Source organism: Acomys minous (assembly GCF_964271855.1).
Source record: "Acomys minous genome assembly, chromosome: 15".
In the NCBI taxonomy this organism is placed as follows: domain Eukaryota; kingdom Metazoa; phylum Chordata; class Mammalia; order Rodentia; family Muridae; genus Acomys; species Acomys minous.
The window spans coordinates 11,700,151-11,706,997 of record NC_140497.1 but is presented as its reverse complement, the minus strand read 5'-3'; positions in this window follow the sequence as shown (position 1 = coordinate 11,706,997).

Genomic DNA, 6,847 nt, shown 5'->3' with positions numbered 1-6,847 from the left:
CTTTACATTGCTTTAGCTCATACATAATTATCCAGTATGAGCATATCTATATATTTATTCATTGTATAATGATCAAATCATGATAACTGGCCCCTCTATCAACTCAGAAGCGCATCACGCCTTGGCAGTGAATCACTCAGTCTTTCCTGCAGCTATTTTGAAATATGTGAGTGTTATTGTTAACTATAGTCATTGTTGGGCAATATGGTAAGAAAAACTTCTTCCCAGCTATGGCATAGTGTCTGTCCATTAGTTACCCTCTCCCCGCAAAGATTCACCATCTCTTGCAATCACTGTTCTACCATCCACTTCAGAGATCCACTTTTTTGATTCCTCCTGTGCGTGAGATCATGAAGCATTAGCCTTTCTGTATCTGTCCTCTCCCCTTGGCACAATGTCCTAAAAGTTCCTCCCAGGTTGAGTTTGAGCCTTTACTGCTAAACATCATCCCCTTGAGTATGTGTACATTTTCATCATCTAGTTTTCAGGTGATGAACTGACTGACTTGGCTTCTCAGTCATGCGGACAACACAGAAGTGAGCATGGGTAAACAAGTGTCTCTTCAGGACTCCACTCCCCAAACTTGCATTTGAATTCCAACAGATACATCATCAGTTGGAAAATGAGGGGTAGCAGTATTCATAAGTAAGATTTTTCTTATTCATTTTCTAATCCTTCTTAGTCATCAGTGTGGTATCACTTCTTCCCCTCACCCTATCCAATCCTAGCTGTGCCCATGATATGAATAGAGATGTACCATGTCTTAATGCTGCAGGGTTAGAAAGGACAGGCTTTTCTCATCAGTAGATACTTAACTTACTAGACTTTCCCAAGTAGTGGTGATAACATCTAGGCAATGAGATTCTACATACCTTTCTAATCATATATATATATATATATATATATATATATATATATATATATATATATATATGAACAATGAACATCCAAGAGTCAGGCAGGTAGCACAGAGAACCCGCAGACTTCAGAGAGCCACTTTTAGGGCCTGGGTAGGCAGTGTGTAGACCGGTAGTTGACCTTTGTTACCTTTATTTGGTTGCTTCCTTTTCTTTTTCCACTGCCTCTCTGTAATGTGTTCAAAATTTGAATCTAGCTGTAGATTAAACTGTTGACTGGGTCAAAGCCCACATGGGATAAGTCAGTCAAGAAACAGTCTTATCACACTCCCAAAAATTTCTCATTTTCTTAAGTCAATTACGTTGACAGCCAAGTCAAGCCACCACAGCAGAGAATGTAAGGAAAACTATTTTCTTGGTTATATCTGGGTACTTTCCAAGTGTGAGGATGTGGTGAGCTTTTGTATAGATGGGCACTGTTTAATCAGCTGGCATCCTGCTGTTGAAGCTTGGCTGTCATTCAGCTATTGGTTAGAAGCACGAACCTGAGAACGGGGCATGGTGACACACACCTGGAATTCCAGCACTCAGGGAGGCAGAAGCAGGCGGATCTCTGTGAATTTGAGGCTATCCTGGTCTACAAAGTGAGTGCAAGGCAGCCAAGGCTACACTGAAAAACCCTGTCTCAGGAAAAAAAAACAAAAGGAGGAGGAGGGGAAAGAAGAAGAAGAAGAAGAAGCAGGAGGAGGAGGAGGAGGAGGAGGAGGAAGAGGAGGAGGAGAAGGATGAACTTGGATTCATGTGAAATAAATTCCATAATAAGTTTATTGTATAGTATGTTCATATTGCTGTGTAGGAATTCACAGTGCAGAGGGAGATTTGAGTCATCTTCAACTCACTATGTAAAGGATAACTATGCTGCAGACGTCAATGTTAAATCCTCCAATTCAGGGTAGGATGTCACTCATGTACCAACTCAACAGCCCAACTGACCATCTTAGTAAGATACCACAGACAGTCCAGAGAAAAATAAGGGATGAAAGTATGACTCAGACAAAATTTAACACAGTGTTTGAAAAAGTTAATTCAGTTGTAAGAATTGCTCACCAAATTGGACTTATTTTCTGGCAGTAATGAAATCTACCTTAAGGACTGATGCTGAACACTTTCAAATGTCTCTCATCATACAGAATAATTAACTTCTTTATCTGGAGTGATCATGTGGCCCAGCATGCAGCCAATGTTCTAATGCCAATCGAGACATAGGATTTTCTATATTTCCTATCGTTTACTGTTATTCATAGAGGCAGAAAAGTATGTTGAGCTAGCTTAAGCAGGTTCCATATAAGGTTTCTAGTTTTAGAGGCAGGTAATTATGAAACTGGACCAAAAATTATTCCACTACCCAGGCAGCTGCTGGAGGCACATTTACTAGCTCTGCAGAAAGCATGGCATTTCATTCATTGAGATTAAATTACCATGGTTCTAAATGAATGCAGCTCATTCTGGAAGCTGAGTTTTCTTTCGCTTATATAAAAAAAAATCAGTGAGATAGCACCTAGAAACATGCTCACTCTGTTAGAGGAGTTTCACAAACAGGTATGTGATACTACCTTCACAGTTAATTCTAATAATTTCATTTTTCATCTAATTTGCTAAATGAAATGTCACTTTGGGCTTCATATTGCTGCATGTAGAAGCATCCTAAGAGCTAGCATAAATATAGGTAAAAAGTTTAGCAATGAGGATTAAATTATTTTTTTAGCAGTTTAAAAAAATTAAACTTAAAACTTAGTGGTACTCAGTCTCATTGTACAAACTGTTTCCTAAAATAAGACACTTATGAAATATAAATGCGTGTCAGTTCATTGTGAGACACACACAGCTGAGATGTATTCCCTTCGAAACAACAAAGGTCTGTTTACCAAGAGATTCAAAACCTTGGGACTTACTATAGCATGGGAGAGGAAGGAGAGAGAAGGGGGTTATTTCCAACTAGAAATCATTGAAGTAGGCAGGGAGAATGTGTTGGCTGAGTGAATCTGAGTGTGATTAGATTCATGGGTGAACCTTTGCTGCCAACATAGAATAAATTGATTTCTATACATGCATTGCTGTGCTGCACTGTGCTCTCTCTCTCTCTCTCTCTCTCTCTCTCTCTCTCTCTCTCTCTCTCTCTCTCTCTGTGTGTGTGTGTGTGTGTGTGTGTGTGTGTGTGCGTGTGCGTGCACGTGCCCCCCAGGTCATCTTTATTTCATGTTATTGCTGAACTTTCGCTTATGTATAAGAAATTATTTCTTTGGTTTGGTTTTTTGTTTGTCTTATCTGTTGTAGGGTCTGTGGGTTCTCTGTGCTACCTGCCTGACTCTTGGAGGGTCTTTTTTAAAGCTTTTGGCTTTCACATCTATTTTGTCTTCCTAGGCATTGAACCATAGTAGAACTCTGTTCTATTGTTGTCCTGAGGCATATTTATTTTTCAAAAGGTTGGGGGAGGACCACGTACAGGAGATGTTGGGGGAACTAACCCACAAGTCTGGGGTGATACCACGAAGGAGACTCTATGGAAAGTTAAAGTCTGAGAGTAGATTTCCTTAACCCTTGAACCCCATGGAGCCTCATGAGGCAGGGTGCCTATGTTCAGGTCACTGTGTGACTCACCTGGAAAAGAGAGTTTCGGAACTGGTTATGCCCATCAGTTACTCCAACAGGATCTACATTCCAAGGAACTTTCTGGGGGGTCAGCAGCCTTACAAGGACTTCAGCCAGCTTACAGGCTTTGGGATTTAATGATCCATCACAGTGGCACACCCTCTTATTCTAGATTTGACATAACTAAATGACCGTTTCAACACTCGTGTGCAAAAGTTGTCACTTTCCTCTCTGACAACAGCAATTGTCAGGTTGTAAATGTTTCTTACATATGGGCTTTATTCATAATAAATTATATACAGTAAGAATTGTTGTGAAACAATCAAAAAAGCCATATGTAAAAGTTACAGTCAAAATGTTTAGCTCATTTGGATAGATTGGTAGGTAGATAGATAGATAGGTGTGATTATACATTCTGTAAATATAAATGTAAATAGATAGATAGATGGTCCTCAAAATCTTCAGAGACCTATGGAATATGGCATTTAAAGATGTTTTATTAATTTAAGGCCTTTTGGACATGAAGCATGTCAGCTCCTGGCAACATACCCAGCCTACCTCAACAGAGATGATCAGTATCACAAAATCTTCTTTGGGAGATAGTTTCATTAATGGCAAGCTAACCACTGGGCAAAAGGGCTCCAGCTCTCTCTACATATAATATGCTGCCCAAAATGGACAAGACTTGGACACAGGATTAATTGACTGTCAAGCTCTACCATGATAGGATAAGCAAGTCCTTTATATTTCCTGCTTCACAATTATGTCTGCCATAAATACCGGACTGGAACATGAAAGATGATGCTCCAATGTTATAGAGAGAACCAGGCAGTAAACTGTCTCTGTCATCTCTTAGTTAGGTTGTAACTTCTATTCTGAGATGGAATTTTCCATTCAGAAGCTCTCTACCAGATCAACAAGTTCTATGGGGACAAGGCTGCCACTACCTGTGTCAGGTGAATACAGCTAACAGTGAGAAAGGGATATTTGTGACCTGTACACATCAGACACCACAATCACCCTGGATATAGTCATTATGTGTACATCCCACTCTCCTCAGGGAGATCCTCTGGGGCCACATCCTTTACTAACGTGTAATTCCTGAGTGCAGACTATGTAGCAACTGTGTATAAGCTTTCTAGCAAAACTTAAAGTAGATTGAATTTAATCATCCAGAAAACAGTAGGCTTTTTGTTCCAGCACACAAGAAAATTTGCTCAACCATGTTCATAGCAGCCTTATTCATAATAGCCAGAACATAGAAACAGCCTAAGTGTCCCTCAATAGAAGAATGGATAAAGAAACTGTGGTACATATACACTATGGAATACTACTCAGCTATTAAAAACAAGGAATTCCAGACATTTGTGGACAAATGGATTGAGCTAGAAATGATCATAATGAGTGAGTTAAGCCAGAAGCAGAAAGACTCAAATGGTATATACTCACTTATATCTGCATACTAGCCCAAGGGGCATGTCCCAATAAAGCCTTCACTTACCAGGAAACTGGGACAGAGGGGAGGACATCCCATTGAGACTCTGGATGAAAGAAGCATGGGAGAATAGCAAAGTAGAGGATCCAGAGGATCCTAGAAACCTACAAGTAGAACATTATGATAGGCAGATTTGGGCCCAGGGGTCCTGCTCAAACTAAGGCACCATCCAAGGACAATACAGGTGGTAAACTTTAAACCCCTACCCAGATCTAGCTAATGGTCAGAACAGTCTCCACAACTGAGTGGAGAGTGGGATATGACTTTCTCACGTACTCTGGTGCCTCACATTTGACCATGTCCCCTGGAGGGGGAGACCTGGTGATACTCAGAGGAAGGATAGCAGGCTACCAAGAAGAGACGTGATACCCTATGAGCATATAAAGGGGGAGGAGGTCCCCCTCAGGAACAGTCATAGGGGAGGGGAATAAGGGGAGAATGGGAGGGAGGGAGGAATGGGAGGATACAAAGGATGGGATTACCATTGAGATGTAACAAGAATAAATTAATTTAAAAAAAAGAAGAAGAAAACAGTGGCATTTTCAAGGCCTACTCTCACCTTAATTATTTGATTATGTCTAATCTCATTGAGAGAGACTATGTAATTTTAGCTATGGTGATATTGTTGTTTTAGCTTCTAATGTGTGGCTAGCATCATCCAAATCAGAGCAGAACAGACCCAAACTGTGATGTTGTCTACGTGCCCCATGCCTATGTGCAATTTGCCAAAAACAGTGGAGTTTGGAGTTAGGCACATACACGTGTATATGGAAGCACTTGGAAGTCAGAAAGAGAGAAACTTAAGGGCAGGATTCCAAAATGCGGGGACCATTTCCAAGCCAGGTATATATGGACTCATTGAAAGGCAGAGATAAATCAACAAAATCTAACTGAACCTTTCCTTGTCACTCATCTGCCCTTGGACAGAAGGCATTTCAGACCATTTCTATTTGAAGTGCAGCATGTTAAAATGTTAAACATCTTAGCTGCATTTCTTTAAAACATATGTTTTGCAGCACGTACTTACACACATAAAGTTCATTGTCTTAGTAGGAAACTGTGTTCCATATCACCCATGCTGAATTAGCACGTTCCATACTCCAGGTAACCTGAGTGACAAGTGTAAAAGCAACAGTTATGGCAAAACAGATGTTATAAAATCGATGCCTGTGATGTGAAGGGAATGTTCTAAAGTGGGATGGTGGTGGTGGCACTATGCTGTAATTTTCCCAAAGCAACAAAATATTCATTTTAGGCATGTAAGTTTTATAGATTATGTATTATAATTTAATAAACTTGGTTTAGGTATGCAGAAATATATACACATGTACACATACACATGGATGTATATGCACACATACACAAACATGTATATATTCACACATGCATGCACATATATGCACACATACACATACATATGCACATATACACATGAACATATGCATATGCACAGAAGCAGACATGTATGCATACATTCACACATGTACAAACATTCTTAAACATTGTCTCCTTCACACATGCATATATGCATTCATATGCACAGATGCATACACACATACTTTCATGCACACACATGTACACACATGCTTACAACTGCACACACAGGGTAATAACAATCTACAGCAACCACTAAAGCTAGGCATGGGTGGGTTGCTATGCTGAGTATCAGCCATGGCATCACATGGAATCGTATAGCCCCTCACAAATTCTGGTATTTTATGAGTGAAGGTATATCAATGAATGGGAGAAACTTACAGTTGCCACACTTGACTTCCCTGCTATCTTACTTCTGATGAATTAAAAATGCCCCATCACTAAAGCATTAAGAATTACTGTTGAGAAACAG